The 26,218-nt window shown below is 40.8% G+C and overlaps 1 pseudogene; it reads right to left on the bottom strand.

The window, feature by feature from the left end:
- The window catches only part of LOC147917919 (CD48 antigen-like), a 38,031-nt pseudogene that overhangs the window by 4,297 nt on the left and 7,516 nt on the right, over nt 1-26,218 (bottom strand).

The following is a 26,218-nucleotide window of genomic DNA, read 5'->3' as shown; positions in this document are numbered from 1 at the left end:
CTAATTTAGTCTTTTGGGCTCCTTAATGCTGGGAAAGGAGGTGCCAACATTCCAGTCCCATATTTATGTCCTGGGTGATGCAGCAGTCTCCATATATTGGTCCAATTTCTGGACTTGCAAGTTTAAAGACTATAATGAGGGTGTGGCCGTTCACTGGGGTGGGGACCTTTCGTTTGCACCACATAAACTGCCTTAAAATGTTCCCCAGTCTCACCATATTCCCTGAGTCTACCCAGTCTTGTCCCTCCCCCATTGTCTGCTAGACCATTTTCATCATCCTTCCCAGCAGATCACACTCACCTGCACATGGACAGATGTTCACCAGGTGTAAGGTTGTGTTCTTCTCGTCCACAGGGTTGCTGACCACACAGGTGAGGTGGCCATTCAACTGGCTCAGGGCCAGGCTCAGGCTTAGATTCCTGGAGTTGGGGGCTGGCCCCAGTCTCTCTCTCTCTCTCTCTCTCTCTCTCTCTCTCTCTCTTTCTCTCTCCTCCAGCTCCCTGGGGAGGCTCTTGCTCAGCCAGGTCACTGTCAGGTTCTCTGTGGCTCCTGGGGTCCCACACTCCAGGCTGACGTCGCACCAGCCTGATGTGTTGGATGATGAATGAGTCTGAATCTGGTGGTGGGGCATGGGCTCTGGGGTAAGAGGGCACAAAAGAGAAATGGAACTTCAGGATTGGACGCCCCCTCAAATATATCACCCACTCTCACCAATGTGATGCAGCTGTGTGAGGTTTCTAACTACAGGCCTCGGGAAAGAAACTTCTCCACCTGCCCAAGGGGTTCTGACTGCCCCAAGGGGGAGATGGTTGATCTCTTCCATGCTCAGTTAAGTCTAGATAATTAAATAAATGTGATATATATGATAACTATATAATTATATGTATAAATTATAATCATATAGATGATAGTAATTATATATTCTTATATATAATAACTACAACATGGGAGGTATTGAGAACACAGTGGAAAAACATGTTAACGTTCTTGTTTTGTTCAGAGAAAGACAAAAATACTGGTTATCTTTAAATGTTGAAGTAAAAATTTAATTTTAGTAACCACTGGGATAAAAATACAAGATGGTATAACTTCCAAACTACTAGAAAAGTGTGGGTCTAAGAAAACTCTAGTAATCAAACAAAAGGCAAGAAAAAAATGGAGAATAAAAAACATTAAATAAGACGCCAGGAGTAGATCTATATCTGTAAAAAACATGAGATACATTTGGATGCATTATATCCCCCTGTTAAAAAGCCAAGACTCAGACGAGGTAAAGCCAGCTGTATGCATTACCTAATGACTTGGAAAGATTCAAAAGAAAGAGATGGAAAACAACAGATGAGGAAAATGTCAACAAAACAATTGCAGGTGTGGCAATAGTCACTCGAGACCAAAGAAAATTTGAGATAAAAAACATTAAGCAGGCCAAATAGAGACATTTTAGATTAATATGTACCTAACAACATGGTTTGGACATGTATGAATGTTATAAAGCAAAACAAAACAAAATCAAAACACAAAGACTGTTGGAAATTCAAGGAGAAATTTTCAAATCCACTATTACTATAGTAGACTATTTCCCTGTGGTGGGTAGACCTAACAGATTAGAGGGGAGGATGTAATACAGGTAAAAACAGACAGTAATGACCACGTGGCCCATCTGGTAGGCGGCTCACTCCACACTCAGCCCCACTTCCCTCCCCGTCTTTGCTTCGTCTGCTGTAGAATCTAGAAAGCTAAATTCCCAGTTTCGGTCTATCTTACAGCTGCACTGGTGCTGACCACTGAAGAACGGGGAATCTGCTGGCAGGAGGAAAGTTCTTCACTCCTGAAAAGACAAGGCCTCAAGACGAGAACAACGTTCCCCTTGTCCTTCGCCCCTGTGCTCTCTTTATTGTGGAACGAGGTCTGGAGCAACAGCCACCTCGGGACCACGAGACAACAAGCACGAGGACAGAAGTCTACGTGCCGAGGACGGCAGAGCAGAAAGAGAGAGCGAGCCCGGGTCCCCGTGACAGTGCTGAGCAGGTGGACCAACACCAGCAGATGCTCTCTTGACTGCTTGTTACGTGAGAAAAATAACCTCCCACTTGCTTAAGGCTTTGAAAATCAAGTTCTATGCTAATTACAAACACATTCCTAACATATTTTTAGATAACAATAAAAAAGGAGATTTGATCACAAAATCAAAGTTGAATTTTTAAAAGAAGGCCAATCAAAAGAAAAAATACTGATATCTGACTAAAAAATTAAACCTATAATAAATGCCACTAGGAATGGGAATCAGGGAATAACTATAAGCAAGATGTTAAAAATTATAAGGAAACATGTACAACTACACATCAATAAATTTAAAAATATAAATGAAATAACGCTTTTGTAGGAAAGTTTAAATAATCAAACTTCCATTAAGAAACTATGACTCCGAATACACCCATAGTCTTAGAAGAAATTAGAAAAGTGGCCAAAGATCTGTCCTTATAAAGGGCATGAAGTGCATACGGTTTTTGGGTGAGTGCTATCAAATGGCCCAGGGAAAGAAAATTCCTGCGTCATACACACTGTTTCAGAGGTTAGAAAAAGGCAAAAAAGGGGCCGCCCCGTGGCTTAGCGGTTAAGTGCACGCGCTCCGCTGCTGGCGGCCCGGGTTCGGATCCCGGGAGGGCACCGACGCACTGCTTGTCTGGCCATGCTGAGGCTGCGTCCCACATACAGCAACTAGAAGGATGTGCAGCTATGACATACAACTATCTACTGGGGCTTTGGGGGAAAAAATAAAATAAATAAAATTAAGAAAACAAAAGAAAAAGACAAAATGTTTCTCAGGTCATTCTGAAAGGATAGTTGAACTTTAATACTCACATCAGACAAGGAGAATACTGTAGGATCCCAAAAAAGGAAATCCCAACTCCAGTCTCGGGAAGGCGCGGACCCACAGACACAGAAGACCGAGCTTGATGCAAACGCAAGAGGTTTATTAAGCAGAGCTCCGGGTCGACACGTATCTCTCGCAGGAGACAGAGGAGTCGACCCCGGACCTTAAAGGGCAAATTCTTATATAGGGTTTGGGAGCACAAAGCGGGAAAAGGTTGGCGCAGTCTTACATGATTGGCTAATTTAAAACATTTAAACAGTTACATTTTATGGCGCGAATTGCTATGGCGCGAAGCGATTATCAGGTTACACACACGCGTCCCCATCTGGACCCCCTCCACCCCGACCCTCCCAAACTTACCCCTCTGGAGCACTCTCTTGTTCTCAATTTTTCCCCGAACAGTTTAGGGCAAGTCTTCCATGAATAGAGTCAGTCAGGATCGATAAACGTTCCCCCTTATACCAGGAATCCTTAGGGTGTGGAGGTGCCCGTCTCTAAGGTAGTAACTTTTTAATTTTTAATATAATTTTTACTTCCTTCAATACCAAAACCAAAACAAAACAAAACACGCTTGGATACACATGGTTTAATGTCAGTTATAAACAGATAACTTAAAATTCCTGAATTAAATATTAGCAAATATAATCACACAATACATCGTGATCAAGTTGGGTTTATTAGAGGAATAGAAAGATAGTAGAACTAGGAAATTTATTAATGTAATTTACTCCATTAGCAGATGAAAAGAAAAAAGTAGCTAGCATTTATGGAGCGGGTATATATTTCCAGGCACAGCTTCAAGGCCTTTACATTAACTCATTTAATCCTCATAATAACCCTATAAACTTACATGGATCAGCTGTGTCAGTGGAGTCATCTAGGGAGGGGTAGGCAAACTTTTCTGTAAAGGGCGAGATGGTAAATATTTTAGGTTTTACCAGCCATATGGTCTCTGTCACAACTACACAACTTTGCCATTACAGGGAGAAAGCAGCCAAATACAACATGTAAATGAATGGATGTGGCTGTGGCTGTTGCTGTGTTACAATAAAACTTTGTTTATAAAAACAGACATTGGGCTGTATTTGACCAATGGCAGTAGTTTGCCAGCCTCTGATCTGGGACAGTTATTAAAAATACAAATTTGTGGGCCTTTCCCAAGACTCTTTGAACATATGTCTGGGGAAAATGATATTTTTAAGTAGCTTCTTAAAAGATCTGATTTAATGAACAGATAATAATTTAAATGTAAAACCAAATGGACTGTCTATTACAAAGTGTTATGAAGCACAGCCAGGTGTTTAGAAAGCTTATGCTCTTAGGCATTTAAAGTATTCACTCAATAATTGGTTTATATGAATCTTTATTAGGCTTTTTTCAATAGGTGAAGGAATCAGGCTTGAACAATCAAAAATTCTAGAAACAGTACATGTATTTCTGTAGGTATCCTTTAGATATTGCTTTAATCTATTTGGTTAAAGGAATATAGTACCTCCTGAATGCCTCCTGGGAGCTGTACGAAACACTGGGCAGATGCCAAGGAGAGTAGGGCATGGACCCTGCTCTCAAGTGGAGAATAGACCACACACAAATAATTGTAGTGCAAGGCAGAGAGAAACACGGTCCGTAAAAGAATTAGGAAAAAGTTTGAGACTTCAAAATGGAAATACTCATTTGATACGGATCAGAAAATCCTTTTCTTAGGACTTGGCAGTTCTGAAAGCCGTGAGGGAGAGAGAGGCTATATTTCAGGAACAATGTGTTTGGCAAGAAACAAGGCTAGAATGAAGGCATCAATTGGTGGAGGGCCGCTAATGCTGACATGAGTACTTAGTTCTACAGGCGATGAGGAGGGAGCAAGTGTTGTTGTAAGATTTAATTTGGGCACTAGTGTGTTGTCAGGAAATGGAAAGGAAGACAAAAGGAAACCAGCTAGTAACACTTCTCTTTCTGGCAACTTCTTTTCTGCTCCAACCTTGTGTTTTTGATATGATTGTCAATCACAGCACCCTGACCCTGGTTACAGGGGAGGGCACAAGTACCAGGCCGTGCTAATCAGAGTATGCTATTCCTCTGGCCAGTGACCCATCTAGGGGCTGTCTTGACCCAAGCCCAGGCAGTAAGAGTCCTTCCCTGGAATTTTCCAGGTGGAGTGGACCAGGAAAGTCCCTTTGTTTTCTGATTGAGTGGGACCCATAGCTTCAGAGGCCATGTTCCCTTCCATGTGGAGAAGCCCAGGAGAATAAAGCTGACAGGAAAGAGAGAGAGAGAGAGACACTGAGAGCAAAGATGAGAGACCATATGGGCCCTGACAGAGAGAAGAGAGTGCCCATCAGCTTTCCAGTCCCTGTGAGCATGAGCGCCCGAGGAATTCCTGTATTTATCTTCCTCCTAGAGATCTATGTATCTTTACAATGAAAACGCTCTTTATTGACCTAATTTGAGTGGGTTTCCATTTCTTGCTGCCCAAAGAGATAGGATGAGCCTGTATTGGTATGATGTCACTCAGAAAGCTATGCAAGGAATTATCAGCCAAAGAGACAGAGAGACAAGATCAGGAATCAGGAGCTGGAGGCCAGGGAGGCAGCAGGTGTATTCTCCACCCTTCACGACGGAAAACCCCAGCATGGACAGTCAACCCAGTCAACCCAGTCTCTTCTTCTAAGCTTTCCCATCTCCTATGTTGGAGTCCCTCACCCCCTCCCGCACCCACTAGGTGAGGATTTGCCGGTTGTGCAGGGGAGGTGTGGGAGATGGACACTCCCTGGAGACCCACCAGCATATGTCAAGGAGAAGAGAAAGGGCGAGATGGGTGAGGTGAGGGTAGCAAATGTGGAGCATGGCCCGTGAAGGAAAGCGTTGGGAAACGAGGCTAGAGAGGCAGCCAGGAACCAGACCCTGTGTGGCGTTGGACTTCTTTTTCTGAGTGCCATTTATCTTGTCGGGTAAGGGGACAAGAAGCATTATTTGGGGAATAACAGGAAGAGGAATTAAAAAAATAACATTTTTAAAAGATCAAATATCAGTGGCTTGGAGGTGATTTGGAAGAGGAAAGAGACCAGAGGCCAGGAGGCCAGTTAGGAGGCTGCTGTAATAACCCAGCAGAGGAGATGGAGGCTGGAGGCAGAGAGGACCAAGGGGAGAGAGTCCTGGCAGGTTGGATACCCCCAGGCTCTGCTCACTCTCGTCTCTTTTTGCTGCTTTCTCCACTGCGCCTCTGCCCAGGGCTGTCTGTTTCCTGGGACAGGCTGTTGGGCTCCTCATTGGCCTGGGAGCTCCAGGGCACAGGGGCTGGGTCTCCTCCTGCATCTTCGACTTGGACAGATCAGGACAGAGCTTTGTCCAGAGATCTGTCTAGCTGGACTTCAGGTCAACTGATCTAAAAGCATTTTACTTAATGACTAGCCCTAACATTCAATCTCCTTCTTGGTGTTCTTTCTTCATCTTTTTTGGTGTTCAGTTCTGCTGTTTTGGTTTTGCCAACTTTTTTGGGTCATTAAGAATTTTTAAATCAGTTTTCAACCAACCATAAGGATATTTTTGATATAATTGCATATTTTTAATAATTTTGCAGTATTTTTAGGATTGAAGAAAGTTTTTTTTATCCTTTTGGGTGGCCTCCACCCCCCCCAATTTCATGTACATTTTATACTTTATAAGAAATTTCAAGAAATTTTAGCTAGTTTTTCCTGAGATGTAATCTTTAAAATTTCATTTTATTTTTAGGGCATTGGAAGAAATGCAAAAACTCCTAAAAAGTAGTTCTTTGTTTTTTTTTTCTTTTTTTTCCTGATTTTAGGCTAACTTACTTTAGATAAAGTGGTTGTTGGAATGCCTGGTAGAGGCATGGTCCCACACTTTACCATATAAACAGAGCCTAAAGTCTTCCTCCTGGGCTTTTCCTGACTGGAATTTGATTTTCGCTGTATATAGTCCACTCATTTCCATCGTGAGATTTCTGATGATCAAGAAAGCCAGCTCTGTTAGGCTGAATCTGTGCTTGTATTTCTCTTCAAGGTCATACCAATCAGGATTAGGGGTATTAGGTTTCCAGGACCCCAGATACATTTTTTTCTCATCATCAGAATCCCAAATCCACTCAGTCTCTTGGATGGTAGGAGACAAGGAGGAGTTCAGTTGCAGCTGGACAGATTCCCCCCACAGTCCTTTTCAACGTGCAGGACAAGCTGGGGTCTTTGGCTGTGTGGGAACCTGGTAAAAGAATAGCTGAGATTGAAGAAAGAAGCAGAGCAAACATTACGCTGTATGTACTATTTTCTTTCACATCACATTAATTTTATATTTATAAAAGGGGAATTATCTCCATTTTTACAGACAAGGACACAAAACTGAGAGGTAACTTGCTTAGGCATTGGTCTTGCCTAGAACACGGCAGTTTTGATTCAGGCCTGTGTCTGTCATCCTCCCAGGCTCAGGCTGTTTCTTTTGTTTGCAGCTTGCACCTCACATGGTCTTGGTCTCACTGGAGAAAAAAGAAACTGAAAATATTAAAGTTGATAAACAAGAATTCAATTTTCCCGTTAGTTTGTATAGACCAAAGAAAATCATTTCAGCTTTCTCTGCTGCAGCCATTTTTCCCTCAACCCACTGCAGTATGGCTTCTGGCCCATCACTCCTCTGAAATTGCTCCTGATTGGGTCACTCATAATGCCCTAAAATTAACAAATTCAATTGTCACTGGTCACTCCTAGTCTTACAGGACCAACTTCTCGCATTTGACATATGACTACTCTCTCTTTCTTGAAATTCTACTTATTTGATACAAATTTTTACCCCTCTGTGCCCTTAGCCTTCCTTCTTTCAATAAACCCTCAATGAGCTGGGCTCTATTGAGGTTGCTGGGGACACAATGGTGAACAAGCAAACCAGGTCCCTGCTCTCCTGGAGCTTCCATTCTAGTGAAGGAGACTGCTGAAAAAAGCAGGGATAAACAAATGCCTTCACAAAATTATAAGTGCTGTGGTGAAAATAAAAAGGGTGTGGCAGAGATTTCATATCTGTTGCCTGGCATCTGAAATTCCTTCACATATTTGTGGAATTTTCTACCTTATGAGGCAGAGTCCATCTCCCACTATAAATGCCAGATACCTTCACAGCCTCCTTTGTTGCTGAGACTGCACAAGACCTGGGCTCCTCCAGTGAGATGTACCTACCCCAGACTTTCAAACACAAGCTAGTGACATGAAGGGAGGAGGCCCACAGGATCTGTGCTGTTGACAATGGCGGTCATGGCAGCAGCCACATGCAGTTGCCTGAGGCAACGGTGGCAGCAGTTCTGGGGCAGGACTCGTGTCCAGAGTCAGCAGTGTGGGGGTGTAAGCTGTGATGTCTGGGCCAGGAGTAACAGACCAGCTTCTACTGGACCAGGTCTGGTGGTATGACTCAGGGTGTGGCTCTGCATGAGTGGTCTCAAAGCCTGGTCATCTGGACCCCTCGAAGGTCTGTGGGCTACCAGCTAGCCTCTAATATATACATCTTCAATTAGTCAGTTGATTTCTCTTGCTTGTAACCGTGAACCCTGACTGACACTTAGGATAATAGTGGTGGTTTGGTGGAGATGTAGGGTGTGAATGGTTCATCAAGAAAGTCTCCTATGAGGGGGTGACAATTAAGGTGAGTCCTAAATGATGACTGGACCGAATGAATTATTCCAGACAGAAGAAAGCGCATGTGCAAAGTTTCCACTGCAGAAATGATCTTGGCCTGCATGTGCGACAGTAGGAAGCGCCATGGCTGGAGCAGAAGGAGTGAAGAAGAGAGCTGAGGACAGGAGACTGGGAGGCAGGGAAGGCTTTGCAGGGAGGGTAGGGAGTTTAGATGTAGACTGAGTGCAACAGGAAGCTGCCAGATGGTTTTTAGCAGAGGGGTATCATGTGATTTACATTTTTAATGATCACTCTAGACTAGATACCATCTGGAGAATGGTTGATAGGAGGGCAAGAGTAGGAAAAGGGATTCCAGTTAGGAGGTTCTTGCAACAGGTTAAGTGAGAGAAGGATGGTGGCGGGGGATGGGGAGAAGTGGAGAGATTCAGGAAAAATTGGGAGGCAGACCTGACAGGGATTGGCGATGAACTGGATGTCAGAGTCAAGGAAAAGAAGAACATACGCTGACTTCCAGGTTTTCGGCTTAAGCAAGTGGGTAGATGGTGTGACATTTTTTGAGCTGTAATTATTATTAAAGCTTAGGGAGGAGCAGGGGGTTTGGGGTGAGGGGAGGCATAAAGCAAGAATCTGGTTTTAGACATGTTAACAGATGTTAAACAGGCCATAGGGTATGCGTCTGCAGCTCAGGGGAAGGTCAGGGCTGGAGATGTGGCCCTCAGCCCAGTCATGCTACTGAAAGCCGTGGGATTAGCTAAAATCACCAATGGGGAGATTATAGCTAGGGAAGAAAAGATGGCACAGCACTAACCACCATGAAGAGAGATAGAGAAGGAGCAGCCAGTGGGGAAACCTGGTGAGCGCAGTGTCACAAAAGCCAAAGAAAGAGTTTCAGGAAAGGAGGGGTGGGTACTGTGATGGCCCTGCTGAGAGGTGAGGCCAGGCTGCCTCCTTTTCTTTTCTTCTCCTCCTTAGTAGTTCCAAAATTCTCTTGTGCTTCACTATTCCATTAGTACTTACCCCCATGATACATACATTTCTCTGCTATTATATTAAAATATTCAAATTATACCCCTCTGCCCTCTATTTCCCACTGCTCACCATCACCCCAAGTAGGATGAAATCGCAGAATATTCGCTAGCTCCCATACTCTGCCCACCTCACTGTCTTGTAATATTCTTACCCCTCTCCCTGTAACAGCCTTCCAACATAGAGGTTTTACTGAAATAATCAAGTGTTCTATTTCTAGACATTATTAGATTTTCTCCGAACATATGACTTTATTTCAAGAATCTTTAGTTTTCACTAAAGAAAACTGTTCTTTAGTGAACAGCTGACCACTGTTGACCACTGTTGACTCTATCTTTCCTTACTCTGGAGATCTCTGTTATGATGAATTTCTTATTTGATGGAGAACTTTTTGAGGATTTCCCTCAAATGGGCTCTGTGGGTGACATTCTCTTCATCCTTACTTCAGTGCATTTTCTCTTATCCTGACAGTAAGTGCCGTCTAGCTGATTTGCGAGGATTTGTCGATTGCTGTCCTTTCCTTTAAGTAGCACACAGTGTCCTTTCACTGTGATCAAGATTCCAGTGTTGCAGACAAGAAGTGTGATTATTTTTCCTTTCAAAGTATTTTTCCTTTGGAAGCTTTCTAATTTTTGTTCTTCTTTGTGGTATTTCAAGAATTATACCAGTTACTCTTAGGTGCAGGTCTTTTTTTTTTCATTGAAGTGAAATTCTCATACATACAAGTAACACTGTAAAGTGTATTTTTTCAGTGGCATTTCATGTATTCACAATGTTGTGCAACTGCCACCTCTCTCTTGTTTCAAAACATTTTCATCATCCCAGAAAAACGCTCTGTACCCACTAAATAATTACTGTCTCTTCCTCCTCCCCCATCCTCTGGTAACCCCCAATCAATCACGCCTATGTAATGAAGTCTCCATAAAAACCCAAAAGGGTGGTGTTAGGAGAGCTTCTGGGTTGGTGAACACAAGGAGGTGCTGGGAGGGTGGCCCACCTGGAGAGGGCGTGGAAGCTCTACACCCCTTCCCACATGCCTGGTCCTGCGCGTCTCTTCCATCTGGCTCTTCATGAGTTATATCTTTTCATAATAAACCAATAATCTAGTAAGTAAACTGTTTTCCCATTGTGCTGTGAGCTCCTCTAGCAAATTAATCAAACCTGAGACGAAGGTCATGGGAAACTCTGAATTTTAGCCAGTCAGTCAGAAGCCGGCTGGTAAAAATCTGGACTTGTGACTGGAGTCTGAAGTGAGGGGATGATAGTCTTGTGGGACTGAACCCTAAACCTGTGGGATCTGACACAAACAGCAGGTAAATAATGTTAGAATTGAGTGAAATTGTAGAACACCCAGCTTGTGTCTGAGAAATCATAAAATTGCTCCATGTGGGGAAAAGAACACACACATCTAGTGTCAGAAGTAGTGTGGCAGTTGTGTGAGAGTAAAGGAGAAACACAGGAATGTGTCTATTTAAATTTATCTGTTTAGATTTTCTTTCTCTTCTGGAGTCAGTATTGGTAAATTATATTTTCCTAGAAATTATCCATTTCATCTCAGTTTTCCATATATTGTGTAAAGTTAAGCAAAATAGTTTTTTGTTTAACTTCCTTTGTATATGTGGTTATTTCCTGCTTTTTCATTTCTTCTTTTGGGCATTTAGGCTTTCAAGGGAGGGTTTTTGAAAGATTGGAACCACTCAATCACGCTTGTGTGCTCGTGGCAATAAATAGGGGCGGTGTTTATCTCTTTCAGACAAAACACTTTAAAGTAGGAGACAGTTTGTTCTCCCAAAGCAATGTCTGGTTTTTAAAACAGTGATCTGATGAGTAAATGAAAAGCAATAGGATATATTGGAGCATATGAGGAAGCCATGTGGTTTAAAACTAATTCAGCCTGACCTTGTTTTTCCAAAAGGGCCTGACGTGGCTGGTGAGCATATGTTGTACCTCTGCTACAAACCTTTACTATGTCCCAAAGACAGGAATGATGCCCTTAAAGGTAGAGAGGTAACTTCCCCCCATATCAGCATTCATTTAAGGATAAGCATCTTTTCTTAGGAACTAAGGATTAAGTACTGACCTGCTGTGTTCACCTCGTGACCACTGACCTGCAGACCACTGACCTGCTGTGCCAGCTAAGTTCTCATGACAGTAGTAAAAGAGATATTCCTGTCATATATGATGTATTCTCCTTGTTCCAAGACAGTATATAATCACTCTGTATACCCTACTTCTTTGGTGCCCTTCCTTTCTTGGGGGAAGGAAGGCCCCAGGCTATAGTGCTCAAATCTGGCTCACAATAAACTCACCCTGATTTTGATTTATAGATTGATTATGGATTATTTGCATCAACATTTCTTGGCACAGTCATGGGAGGATTTCAGAAAAACCCACTGGAGACCACCTGGAATCTACAATGAACCAGCATTTAGTAGCAGTAGGGGCCCATTGAGCTCCCTGGATCACTGCATTTTTCAGGTCACCCCAGTGAGTTTTCCTGAAACCTGGACCTCCTTATTTTAAGTAGATGGTCCAGAGTTCCTATGAGCTGTTTCAAGCCTTAAGACCAGCTGTCTTAAGGGGGAACCGGTCATACCCTGGGTAAGAGGAACCTAGGGGGAATTGCTAGGAAAGAGGAACCTAGTGGGAATTTCCTAGGCCAAGGGAGCCTTGGGGAAACTTCGGAGTGAATGGAGCAGGCTGACTTTTTAAATTTGGCTTTAAATTGGAGACTATTGTGTTTATAAAGTCTGAACAAACTGCTTGATAGAGAAATGGGAGTCTGAGCTTGTTCAGCTGTGAAGAGAAGGGACACCAGCTCCTTCCAGCTGAAAAGCATTCTCAGGAGACTGAGAATCTCGTGGAAGTGTCAGAGGATCAATCCTCGTGACATGTAGTGGTCCCATAGGGAACTCCACTATCATTGACGTTAATTAATTAAAGGCTTATCCAGGGACGTGCATGTTAGTAGTCGTCTCCCAGTGCTCTGAGCCCCAACTGCAGTTTTAGACTGCTGGTGGGAGAAACTGAGGAACATAAGAGAGTGTTCATGATCTTTCTTTCAGGAGTAATACTCACAAGCAGCACATTTCTGACCTACTACACTGTCCCTAGAGATGGTTCAGACTTTATAGTAAAACTAAACTAAAAGAAAAATGGGAAATTGAGACTCTATAAACCTTCTTGGAACTCTGGCTGGCTTCATGCTGAAAATTTCAAGTGCTTAACAAAATGGGGATAACGGTAAACAGCTGGCAAGATAACCCAGGATAATTTAAATTTACAGTAGCCACTGTAGGGGTCCTTTTTAAGAGCCAGGTAACACAGAAAGTTTTAAAGAGTTGAGCTCGCCACCATCCATCACAGTTGCTCAAGACTAAATGTTCCAGAAGGGGTAAATATTTACAAAGAATAGCAAAAAAACTTACCAAGCTTGTTTTGTGTCCTGAGGGCTTGGCCTAATAATCATCAGGTTGGAGTCCCAAAATATGGTCAGACAAAAATACAATTGCACCCCACTTTTTGGTCAGAGCTGGTCGGACAGAAATGCAAGTTGCACTCCATTGGGGTCCTACCAAACTGCTGCCAGCCTCAGAGGAATTGCAAGGGACACTAGAGGGCCACCCCCGGGGCTTAGCGGTTAAGTGCACGTGCTCCGCTACTGGCGGCCCAGGTTCGGATCCCGGTCGTGCACCGACGCACCGCTTCTCCGGCCATGCTGCGGTCGCGTCCCACATACAGCAACTAGAAGGATGTGCAACTATGACATACAACTATCTAGTGGGGCTTTGGGGGAAAAATAAAGGAGGAGGATTGGCAATAGATGGTAGCTCAGAGCCAGTATTCCTCAGCAAAAAGAGGAGGATTAGCATGGATGTTAGCTCAGGGCTGATCTTCCTCACATAAAAAAAAAATACTAAAGCTGTTTCCCTTAGAATCAAAACATAATAGTGTAAAAAAAAAAAAAAAGGACACTAGAAGGAATGTTCCAATTAGATAAGATCATTTGAGAAGTACACTTAAAAGCAAAGGCTTCCAAATTTGAAAATAACCTTATTGAAAATTTTGTTGCCAAAAGCTAATAAAAATTCAGTTATAAAAGCTACCTAGAGGAAAATGTATTAGGCCATGGCTTTACAGACACCCCTGTAAACTACTCCCAGATTTAACGGGACTCTGAGTGACTTTCTGGGAAACTGCTATGTTAAAAGTTACCAGAATGGTTCAATACCACCAGATAGTTACTGTTTGTCCTGGCTGAAACCTGACAAGATATTTGAAAAGATTTAGCAACTTACAGTCAGAAATTCAGCCAAACAGGAAGCTGATATTCAAAACCTGATAAGAATTTTCTTTCTAGGCCTTTTCCCCTAAGTTAAAATAAAACTAAACTCCCAGAGGGAAAGAAGAAAATTAGGGATGATGTAGTTGGACAGGTAGATCGACATACAATGTCACTTAACTTGCAACCCAATCTCTGAAGAATTAAGAGCAACTGTCCTTAAAAAAAAATTGCTTGCGAGACTGGAAATGCAGCTCTAGAGACTCCACTCATTTCTCATTTCAAAAGGCTTATCACCTCTCCAGGAACTGTTATCTATCCCATCACCAATTCCTAAGACTGAAGAAAAAAAGGAAAAAAGGCAAGAAACACCAGCATAAGAGCACCCTTTCCCAAAATCTAGCATCTTGAGGGTCTTCTTCACAAATATTAGTGAAAAAAGCTTAAAAGTATATTTGAATTCAATTATTCTTTCATAACTAGTGAGCCTTATATTACTGTACGTGATTCATGGCAGTAATTTCAAAACAATAGCTGTGGAGTCATTGTGTATGTGTGTCTATATGTATGTTATATAAGTGTGATATTTTTACCTCTGGATGGTATAATTTCTAAAGTGCTCTATTTAATTGGCTTAAAGTAAGCACTTCTGTAAATGCAATAGAAACTAACCCAAATGTCTTTCAAACTAACATGATATAAAATAATATTTGGTAAATGAAAGCTTATTTAAGTTTGTTGGTTTGATTAAAATAAATATGTTTTCAGAGCTATCAGCATGGAAACGAGCAAACTAAATAGATGTGAAAAAGATAAAAATGTGGGGTGAAATTTTTAACAATAATTATGTGTTATGGTGTAGATACTTAAAATAATTTCAAAACTTTTTGGTAACTTGAAACCTTAGAGCTTTGCTAATTGAGTTAAATGATAAAATTTATTGATTATCTAGATCATTTCCAAATAAGACAAAATATTAGATATTAATTATTAAATATAGGTTGATCTACTTTTGGCTTCTTATTACAGGGAAACCAAAAGATGTTTGGGTCTATTAGTAAACATATTTTTTAAAATTAAACACCCTCCTCTCTTTTTTTTTTTTTTATAATTTTATTTATTTATTTTTCCCCCAAAGCCCCAGTAGATAGTTGTATGTCATAGCTGCACATCCTTCTAGTTGCTGTATGTGGGACATGGCCTCAACATGGTCAGACAAGCAGTGCATCGGTGCGCACCTGGGATCTGAACCCGGGCCGCCAGCAGTGGAGCATGCGAGCTTAACTGCTAAGCCACGGGGCTGGCCCTAAACATGTTTTTATTTTAATAAAGACTGTACTATGGAGTAGCATGTTTCTAGAAATTATAAAAAGTATTTATAAATTTGCCAAGCCACAGTATGTTAATGTAAATGACAGTTTATAATTGCTTACTTCTTAGTTTTTACTAAAAATTAAGGTCTATAAAGGTTAAAAATTCTAATATATGTGATTAAAGCTACTAAAATTTAATAAAGAAGACATCTTTGTATTCAAGGAAAGTAAGATGTATGTTTTCAGTAAAGAAGGTATAAAGAATGGAAAAATTTTTGTTAAGAAAGATAAATTTATCCTACAGTACTACGAAGGAAAGAAGGCCTGGGATAAATTCTGAATGTAAAAAGAAAGGTATAGAGGGGAGGAACTCTGAGGAAAGAATTTTGTACATGGTCAAGTTGGCTATGATTAAAATGAATTTAATTAAGTAAGTTTTAATATCAAAAGTAAGCTGGTATAAAAATTAGAATTTGGTTTTCCCTTTCTTTTTTTTTTTTTTTGTGAGGAAGATCAGCCCTGAGCTAACATCCATGCTAAACCTCCTCTTTTTGCTGAGGAAGACTGGCTCTGAGCTAATATCTATTGCCAATCCTCCTCCCTTTTTTTCCCCCAAAGCCCCACTAGGTAGTTGTATGTCATAGTTGCACATCCTTCTAGTTGCTGTATGTGGCATGTGGCCTCAGCATGGCCGGAGAAGCGGTGCGTTGGTGTGTGCCCGGAATCCAAACCCAGGCCGCCAGTAGCAGAGTGTGCTCACTTAACTGCTAAGCCACGGGGCCTGCTTGATTTTCCTTTTTTTTTTTTTTTTTTTTTACTATCTCCATATTTATTGACTATGATTTAGAATTCCACATTCACCCATCCATCAAATACTTATCGAGCATTATGTGCTAGGAACAATTCTTAATTTAGACATATGAACAGATATTTTCTCTGACAAAAAAAATCACTTACTTTGCTTTTAAATTATATGGTTCTCAATAGATTTTTTTCCTCTACAGGTATAAGGTTGTTTTCCTCAATAGGAAAAAACTCTAAAGCTGAAAAATGATAACTTGAAAATACCAAAATTTTCTCCATCCTACTTTCTTCCAACCTTTATTTCTAGCTCCAATATTGATTACCGACAACGAGTGTTACATCAGTTCCCTCCCCAAATGATGACCATACACTGCAGTAGGCACCAGGAAATAACAGATCAGGGTTATTTATTCTATATTCTACCCCAGGACTACCTCACCCATGCTCATGGTTACCACTAGATAAGGGTACCACCAACTCTGTATCTCCAGCCTGAGGTCACTAACTGCTTACAAAATATGTCTTCCTGAAAGTCTCATAGGCATCTATGAACTCATCCCTCCTGTCTCACCTTCTCTTCAGACTGTGTTCTGGTAACTAGCACTCTCATTCATATAGTCAATCAAATCAGAATACAAGGATCACCTCAGATTCTTTGTTCTCTCCCACTGTCCCCTTTGCACCTACCCTTACACTCTGATTTCTGCTTCCCAGTTCTCTCTCAAATTCATCCTCTCATCTGCTACTGCTTTATTTATTTATTTATTTTAACATTTTTTGTTTATTGCAGTAACATTGGTTTATAACATTGTAAAAATTTCAGGTGTACATCATTATACTTCTGTTTCTGCATAGATTACATCATGTTCTCTACCCAAATACTAATTACAACCCATCACCACACACATGTGCCGAATTATCCCTTTCACCCTCCTCCCTCCCCCCTTCCCCTCTGGTAACCACCAATCCAATCTCTGTCTCTATGTGTTTGTTTATTGTTGTTATTATCTACTACTTAATGAAGACAATCATATGGTATTTGACCTTCTCCCTCTGACTTATTTCACTTTGCATAATACCCTCAATGTCCATCCATGTTGTCACAAATGGCTGGATTTCATCGTTTCTTATGGCTGTGTAGTATTCCATTGTGTATGTATACCACATCTTCTTTATCCATTCGTCCCTTGATGGGCACTTAGGTTGCTTCCAAGTCTTGGCTATTGTGAATAACGCTGCAATGAACACAGGGGTGCATGTATCTTTACGCATTGGTGTTTTCAAGTTCTTTGGATAAATACCCAGCAGTGGAATAGCTGGATCATATGGTAGTTCTATCCTTGATTTTTTGAGGAATCTCCATACTGTTTTCCATAGTGGCTGCACCAGTATGCACTCCCACCAGCAGTGTATGAGTGTTCCCTTCTCTCCGCATCCTCTCCAACACTTGGTGTTTCCTGTCTTGTTAATTATAGCCATTCTGATGGGTGTGAGGTGATATCTCATTGTAGTTTTGATTTGCATTTCCCTGATAGTTAGTGATTTTGAACATCTTTTCATGTGTCTGTTGGCCATCTGTATATCTTCTTTGGAGAAATATGTGTTCAGGTCTTTTGCCCATTTTTGAATTGGGTTGGTAGTTTTTTGTTGTTGAGATGTATGAGTTCTTTATATATTTTGGAGATTAAGCCCTTATCAGATGTATGGTTTGCAAATATCTTCTCCCAATTGTTAGGTTGTCTTTTTGTTTTGTTGATGGTTTCCTTTGCTGTGCAGAAGCTTTTTAGTTTGATGTAGTCTCATTTGTTTATTTTTTCTATTGTTTCTCTTGCCCAGTCAGACATGGTGCTTGAAAATATGTTGCTAAGACCGATGTCGAAGAGCGTACTGCCTATGTTTTCTTCTAGAAGTTTCATAGTTTCAGGTCTTACATTCAAGTCTTTAATCCATTTGGAGCTAATTTTTGTGTATGGTGTAAGGTAAGGGTCTACTTTCATTTTTTTGCATGTGGCTATCCAGTTTTCCCAACACCATTTGTTGAAGAGACTTTCTTTTCCCCATTGTATGTTCTTGGCTCCTTTGTCAAAGATTAGCTGTCCATAGGTGTGTGGGTTTATTTCTGGGCTTTCAATTCTATTCCATTGATCTGTGTGTCTGTTTTTGTGCCAGTACCGTGCTGTTTTAGTTACTATAGCTTTGTAGTATATTTTGAAATCAGGGAGTGTGATACCTCCAGCTTTGTTCTTTTTTCTCAGGAATCCTTTAGCTATTCTGGGTCTTTTGTTGTTCCATATAAATTTTAGGATTCTTTGCTCTATTTCCATTAAAAATGTTGTTGGAACTTTGATATGGATTGCATTGAATCTATAGATTGCTTTAGGAAGTATGGACATCTTAACTATGTTAGTTCTTCCAATCCAAGAGCACGGAATATCTTTCCATTTCTTTGTGTCTTCTTCAATTTCTTTCAGCAATGTTTTATAGTTTTCAGTGTACAGATCTTTCACCTCTTTGGTTAAGTTTATTCCTAAGTATTTTATTCTTTTTGTTGCAATTGTAAATGGGATTGTATTCTTAATTTCTCTTTCTGCTACTTCGTTGTTATTGTATAGAAATGCAACTGATTTTTGTATGTTGATTTTGTATCCTGCAACTTTACCATATTCGTTTATTACTCTAAAAGTTTTCTGGTGGATTCTTTAGGGTTTTCTGTATATAAAATCATGTCATCTGCAAATAGTGACAGTTTCACTTCTTCCTTTCCACTTTGGATCCCTTTTATTTCTTTCTCTTGCCTGATTGCTCTGGCTAGGACTTCCAGTACTATGTTAAATAGGAGTGGTGACATTGGGCATCCTTGTCTTGTTCCTGTTCCTAAGGGATAGCTTTCAGTTTTTCACCATTGAGGATGATATTAGCTGTGAGTTTGTCATATATGGTCTTTATTATGTTGAGGTACTTTCCTTCTATCCCCATTTTATTCAGAGTTTTTATCATAAATGGATGCTGTATCTTGTCAAATGCTTTCTCTGCATCTATTGAGAGGATCATGTGATTTTTATTCTTCATTTTATTAATGTGGTGTATTACGTTGATTGATTTGCGAATGTTAAACCATCCTTGCATCCCTGGAATAAATCCCACTTGATCATGGTGTATAATCTTTTTAACGTATTGTTGTATGCGATTTGCTAGTATTTTGTTGAGGATTTTTGCATCGATGTTCATCAGTGATATTGGCCTATAATTTTCTTTTTTTGTTTTGTCCTTGTCTGGTTTTGGTATCAGGGTAATGTCGGCTTCATAGAATGAGTTAGGGAGCTTCCCCCCCTCCTCAATTTTTTGGAAGAGTTTGAGAAGGATAGGTATTAAGTCTTCTTTGACTGTTTGGTAGAATTCACCAGGGAAGCCATCTGGTCCTGGACTTTTCTTTTGGGGAGGTTTTTGATTACTGTTTCGATCTCCTTACTGGTGATGGGTCTATTCAAATTCTCTACTTCTTCTTGATCCAGTTTTGGAAGATTGTATGATTCTAAGAATTTATCCATTTCTTCCAGATTGTTGAATTGGTTGGCATATAGCTTTTCATAGTATTCTCTTATAATCTTTTGTATTTCTGAGGTGTCTGTTGTAATTTCTCCTCTTTCATGTCTGATTTTACGTATTTGTGCCTTCTCTCTTTTTTCTTGGTGAGTCTAGCTAAAGGTTTGTCAATTTTGTTGATCTTTTCAAAGAACCAGCTCTTGGTTTTATTAATTTTTTCTATTTTTTTTTGGTCTCTATTTCATTTATTTCTGCTCTGATTTTTATTATTTCCCTTCTTCTACTGATTTTGGGCTTTGTTTGTTCTTCTTTTTCCAGTTCCTTTAGGTCCATTATTAGATTGTTTATTTGAGATTTTTCTTGTTTGTTGAGATAGGCCTGTATTGCTATAAACTTCCCTCTTAGAACCGCTTTTGCTGTATCCCATAAATTCTGGCATGTCGTATTTTCATTTGTCTCCAGGTATTTTTTGATTTCTTCATTGACCCAGTCGTTGTTCAGTAGCATTTTGTTTAATTTCCACGTATTTGTGGCTTTTCTGATTTTCTTCCTATAGTTGATTTCTAGTTTCATACCGTTGTGGTCAGAAAAGATGCTTGGTATTATTTCATTCTTCTTAAATTCATGGAGACTTGTTTTGTGGCCTAATATGTGATCAATCCTGGAAATGTTCCATGTGCATTTGAAAAGAACGTGTATTCTTCGGTTTTTGGATGGAATGCTCTGTATATATCTACTAGGTCCATCTGTTCTAGTGTGTCATTTAAGGCCAATGTTTCCTTATTGATCTTCTGTTTGGATGATCTACCCGTTGGTGTAAGTGGAGTGTTAAAGCCGCCTACTATTATTGTGTTACTGTCTATTTCTCTTTTTATGTCTGTTAATAATTGCTTTATATATTTAGGTGTACCTACATTGGGTGTGTAGATATTTACAAGTGTTATATCCTCTTGTTGGATTGTTCCCTTGATCATTATGTAATGCCCTTCTTTGTCTCTTTTTACAGTTTTTGTTTTAAAGTCTATTTTGTCTGATATGACTACTGCTACCCCAGCTTTCTTTTCATTGCCATTTGCATGAAGTATCCTTTTCCATCCCTTCACTTTCAGTTTGTGAGTGTCTTTAGGTCTGAAGTGTGTCTCTTGTATGCAGCATATATATGGGTCTTGTTTTTTTATCCAATCAGCCACCCTATGCCTTTTAATTGGAGCATTTAGTCCATTGACGTTTAAAGTAGCTATTGAAACTCTCATACACTGCTGGTGGGAGTGCAAACTGGTGCAGCCACTATGGAGATTCCTCAAAAAATCAAGGATAGAACTACCATATGATCCAGCTATTCCACTGTTGGGTATTTATCCAAAGAACTTGAAAACACCAATTTGCAAAGGTACATGCACCCCTGTGTTCATTGCAGCCTTATTCACAATAGCCAAGACTTGGAAGCAACCTAAGTGCCCATCAAGGGACGAATGGATAAAGAAGCTGTGGTATATATACACAATGGAATACTACTCAGCCATAAGAAACGACGAAATCCAGCCATTTGTGACAACATGGATGGACATTGAGGGTATAATGCAAAGTGAAATAAGTCAGAGGGAGAAGGCCAAATACCGTATGATTTCCTTCATTAAGTAGTAGATAATAACAACAATAAACAAACACATAGGGACAGAGATTTGATTGGTGGTTACCAGAGGGGAAGGGGGGAGGGTGGAGGGTGAAAGGGATAATTCGGTACATGTGTGTGGTGATGGGTTGTAATTAGTATTTTGGTGGTGAACATGATGTAGTCCATGCAGAAATAGAAGTACAATGATGTACACCTGAAATTTTTGCAATGTTATAAACCAATGTTACTGCAATAAAAAAAAAAATAAAAAAAAAAAATAAAGTAGCTATTGATAAGTATGTACTTACTGCCATTTTTTAACTTTTTTTTTTCTCAGTGTTTTAGTAGTCCTTCTCTGTTCCTTTCTTCTTCTATGCAGAATTGATGGTCACTTTAGTTTGACCTCTGTCTGAAAGCTGTACTCTTTAACTCCCCTCCTCCCTCCTTTTATGTTTTTGATATCATATCTAACCTCTTTTTTGTGCATTTGTATCCATTATGTTCTTATCATGGAAACAGATAATTTTTCCTCTTTGTGGTCTTCTCTTTTCCCCTTAAATCAGTCCCTTTAACATTTCTTGTAGCACTGGTTTCTTGTTAACAAACTCCTTTAATTTTTGCTTGTCTGGGAAATTTTTGATCTCTCCTTCCATTTTGAATAATAACCTTGCTGGGTAGAGTATTCTTGGCTGTAAGTTTTTTCCTTTTAGCACTTTAAATACATCGTGCCACTCTCTTCTAGCCTGTAAGGTTTCTGCTGAGAAGTCAGCTGATAGCCTTATGGGGTTTCCTTTGTATGTAACTTGATTTTCTCTTGCGGCTTTTAGAATTCTCTCTTTGTCATTAATTCTAGACATTTTGATTATGATGTTTCTTGTTGTGGGCCTCTTTGGGTTTATCTTGTTTGGGGCTCTCTGTGATTCCTGTACCTAGATGTCTGTTTCCTTCCTTAGGTTAGGGAAGTTTTCATCTATTATTTCTTGAAATAGATTCTCTGCCCCCTTGTCTCACTCTTCTCCTTCCAGGACACCTATAACACGGATGTTAGTGCACTTGATGTTGTCCCAGAGGTCCCTTAGACTGTCCTCATTCTTTTTAATTCTTTTCTCTTTTACCTATTCAGCTTGGGTAATTTCTTCTAGTCTTTCGTCCAGCTCGCAGATCCGTTCTTCTGTATCCTCTACTCTGCTTTTGAGTCCCTCTAATGAATTTTTCATTTCCAGTATTGTATTCTTCATTTCTGATTGGTTATTCTTTATATCTTCCATTTCTTTGTTGACATTCTCACTGAGTTCATCTATTCTTCTCCCCAGATGAGTGAGCATCCTTAACACTCTTAGTTTGAACTCTCTGTTGGGGAGGTTGCTTATTTCTGTTTCACTTAGTTCCTTTTCTGGGGTTTTATCCTGTTCCCTTACTTAGAATGTATTCTTTTGCCTCCTCATTTTGCCTCTTTCCCTGTGCTTTCCCCTGTCTCCTGCTCTTGTATAGGTGACTTTATGTAAGTGATGCCTTAGGAGGCTTCCAGTGTGCTTCCCTCAGTTCTCAATGTTCCAGGGGTGACCCCTATGTGGGCTACGTGTGTCCTTCTGTTGTGGCCTGTTTGCTCTCCCTGTAGGCGCCCAGGGAGGCTGAGTTATGCTCCTGGCCAGCTGTTGTAATGCTCAGCTGCTTGTAGTTGTTGTGGGCCCTTCAGTCTCTTTATCAGGTGTGGGGAGCCCCAGCACAGTTGGCTGCAAGTTCTAATACCACATTTGTGTTGCAGTTTTTCTTTTAAGTGAGTAGGCCCCCAGTGTGGCAGGTTGTTAGGCTCAGGGCCTTACAATTGCTATAAGCCTCTAGCCTATTAGGTCTCTTGTCAGCTCTCTGAGGATTGCAGCTGGGTGGGGCTGGCCTCAGGCACAGGAGCACCCAATTGTTTCAGGCTTTGGAAAGTGGGGCAAACCCCCTATGTGGGTCTTTGAGAAGCACAAGTCTTCTGCAGCTGACAAGCCCTGCCGCCCACAGGTCCACACACACAGTCAACACTGTCCTGCCCCGTGTGCGTGCCCCGACCTCCTGAAGCAGACCTAGTCTCTCCACGGCGGGAGCCCCACACACTCCGCCACCGCCCCACACTCTCCACTCTCTCCTTGTGCATGCCCTGCCCCACTGAAGTGGGTTCAGTTGCCAGGCTGCAGAGAATCCAGTCACCAATCTATGCAGGCCCACAAGTTGCCTGAGGGCTTGTTGTTGGGTGGGGCCAGTCTCTAGGGTGGGCTGCCTGCCCTGGCTGAGCTGGATCAAATCGGTGTTCTAGCTGGTGGGGCAGACCCTGGGCTAGCAGGCCTCAGAGAGAACTCCAATGGCGTCTGTGTCAGCATGCCCACACCAGGCCACAACAATGGCCACCGCCAATGTCCCAGTCCCTGGAGAGGTCTCACCTCTCACTGAGATGCACTCAGGGCCTATTAGGTGAGTCTCTTTTCACCACAGCACTGTGCACCATTCTTTCTGGTGATTTTAGGTTGCTTTCTGAAACGGGTGAGTTTGTGCGTGGGCCCTTTAAGAGCCGGTTTTAGTTTCTTTGTGAACCAGCTTTTCTGGGGGTACTCCCCAATGTTTTAGTAGCAGGCAAAGTCAGATATTATGCTACTTGTCTTGATTGTGCCGGGTCCACAAAATGCCCACAGCGGGGGTGCTCCCCGGCTCAGGGCCCCGCGCCTCCAGGGAGGGCTGCCTACCTGTGGGCTGCTCCCCGGCGGCCGTGAAGCTGGCAGCTTGTGAGGGCGGCGTTTTTCCTCTCCAGTAGGGAGTCTCTGCCTCTTCCACCTCAATTAGGATTGTCCGTTTTTGCAGGAGATCTTCTTATCCAGTTTTCAGTTCTGTCTCAGGGGTAATTTTCCACAAGTAGTTGTAAATTGGCTGTGTCCATGGGAGGCTGTGAGTTCAGAGTCTGCTTACGCTGCCATCTTGATTTTCCTCTGGTTTTCCCTTTCTTAAAAGGATAATTTTCCTAGACTTTTAGTCTGCTCTAAATAAAAAGATTATAAAAGTTTTTCTTTACTTTTGAGTGAGTCTAACTTTGGTTAAATGGATAACTAGGAACAACAAAAGACCCCAAATAGCCAAAAGAATCTTGAGAAGAAAGAACATAGCTGGAGCTATCATACTCCCTGATTTGAAAATATACTACAAAGCTGTAGTAACCAAAAGAGCATGGTACTGGCATAAAAACAGACACACAGATCAATGGAACAGAATCAAGAGCCCAGAAATAAACCCACACATCTATGGGCAGCTAATTTTCAACAAGGGAGCAAAGAACATACAATGGAGAAAGGAAAGTCTCTTCAATAAATGTTGTTGGGAAACCTGGACAGCCACATGCAAAAGAATGAAAGTAGACAATTATCTTACACCATAAACAAAAATTAACTCAAAATGGATTAAAGATGTGAATTTAAGACCTGAAGCCATGAAACTTCTAGAAGAAAATATAAGCAGTATGCTCTTCAACATTGGTCTTAGCAACATATTTTTGAGTACCATGTCTGACCGGGCAAGAGAAACAATAGAAAAAATAAACAAATGGGACTACATCAAACTAAAAAGCTTCTGCACAGCAAAGGAAACCATCAACAAAATGAAAAGACAGTCTAACAATTGGGAGAAGATATTTGCAAACCATATATCTGATAAGGAATTAATATCAAAAATATATAAAGAACTCATACATCTCAACAACAATAAAGCTAACAACCCAATTAAAAAATGGGCAAAAGATCTGAACAGACATTTCTCCAAGGAAGATATACAGATGACCAACAGGCACATGAAAAGATGTTCAACATCATTAACTATCAGGGAAATGAAAATCAAAACTACAATGAGATATCACCTCACACCTATCAGAATGGCTATAATTAACAAGACAGGAAACAACAAGTGTTGGAGAGGTTGTGGAGAGAAGGGAACTCTCATACACTGCTGTTGGGAGTGCAAAGTGGTGCAGCCACTATGGAAAACAGTATGGAGATTCCTCAAAAAATTAAGGATAGAACTACCATATCATGAAGCTATTCAACTGCTGGGTATTTATTTATTTATTTATTAAATTTTTTGTTTATTGCAGTAACATTGGTTTATAACATTGTATAAATTTCAGGTGTACATCATTATACTTCTATTTCTGCATAGATTACATCATGTTCACCACCCAAATACTAATTACAACCCATCACCACACACATGTGCCGAATTATCCCTTTCACCCTCCTCCCTCCCCCCTTCCCCTCTGGTAACCACCAATCCAATCTCTGTCTCTGTGTGATTGTTTTTTGTTGTTTTTATCTTATACTTATGAGTGAGATCATACAGTATTTGACTTTGTCCCTTTGACATATTTCACTTAGCATAATACCCTCAATGTCCATCCATGTTGTCAAAAATGGCCAGATTTCATCGTTTCCTATGGCTGAGTAGTATTCCATTGTGTACATATACCACATCTTCTTTATCCATTTGTCCCTTGATGGGCACTTAGGTTGCTTCCAAGTCTTGGCTAACGTGAATAACACTGCAATGAACACAAGGGTGCATGTATCTTTACGCATTTGTGTTTTCATGTTCTTTGGATAAATACCCAGCAGTTATTTATCCAAAGAACATGAAAACACCAGTAAATATCCAGCAGTTATTTATCCCAAGAACTTGAAAACACCAACGTGTAAAGATACATGCACCCCTGTGTTCATTGCAGCGTTATACACATTAGCCAAGAATTGGAGGCAACCTAAGTGCCCATCAAGGGATGAATGGATAAAGAAAATGTGGTATATGTACACAATGGAATACTACTCAGCCATAGGAAATGATGAAATCCGGCCATTTGTGACAACATGGATAGACATTGAGGGTATTATGCAAAGTGAAATAAGTCAGAGGGACAAGGTCAAATACCGTATGATTTCCCTCATTAAGTAGTAGATAATAACAACAACAAACAAACACATAGAGACAGAGATTGGATTGGTGGTTACCAGAGGGGAAGGGGGGAGGGAGGAGGGTGAAAGGGATGATTAGGTACGTGTGTGGTGATGGATTGTTATTAGTCTTTGAGTGGTGAACATGATGTAATCTATACAGAAATTG

Source organism: Ceratotherium simum, chromosome 2 (genome assembly GCF_057802395.1).
Source record: "Ceratotherium simum simum isolate JZ-2026a chromosome 2, ASM5780239v1, whole genome shotgun sequence".
In the NCBI taxonomy this organism is placed as follows: Eukaryota; Metazoa; Chordata; class Mammalia; order Perissodactyla; family Rhinocerotidae; genus Ceratotherium; species Ceratotherium simum.
Note: the sequence above shows the minus strand (reverse complement) of the source record. Positions and strands in the feature narration are given on the sequence as shown.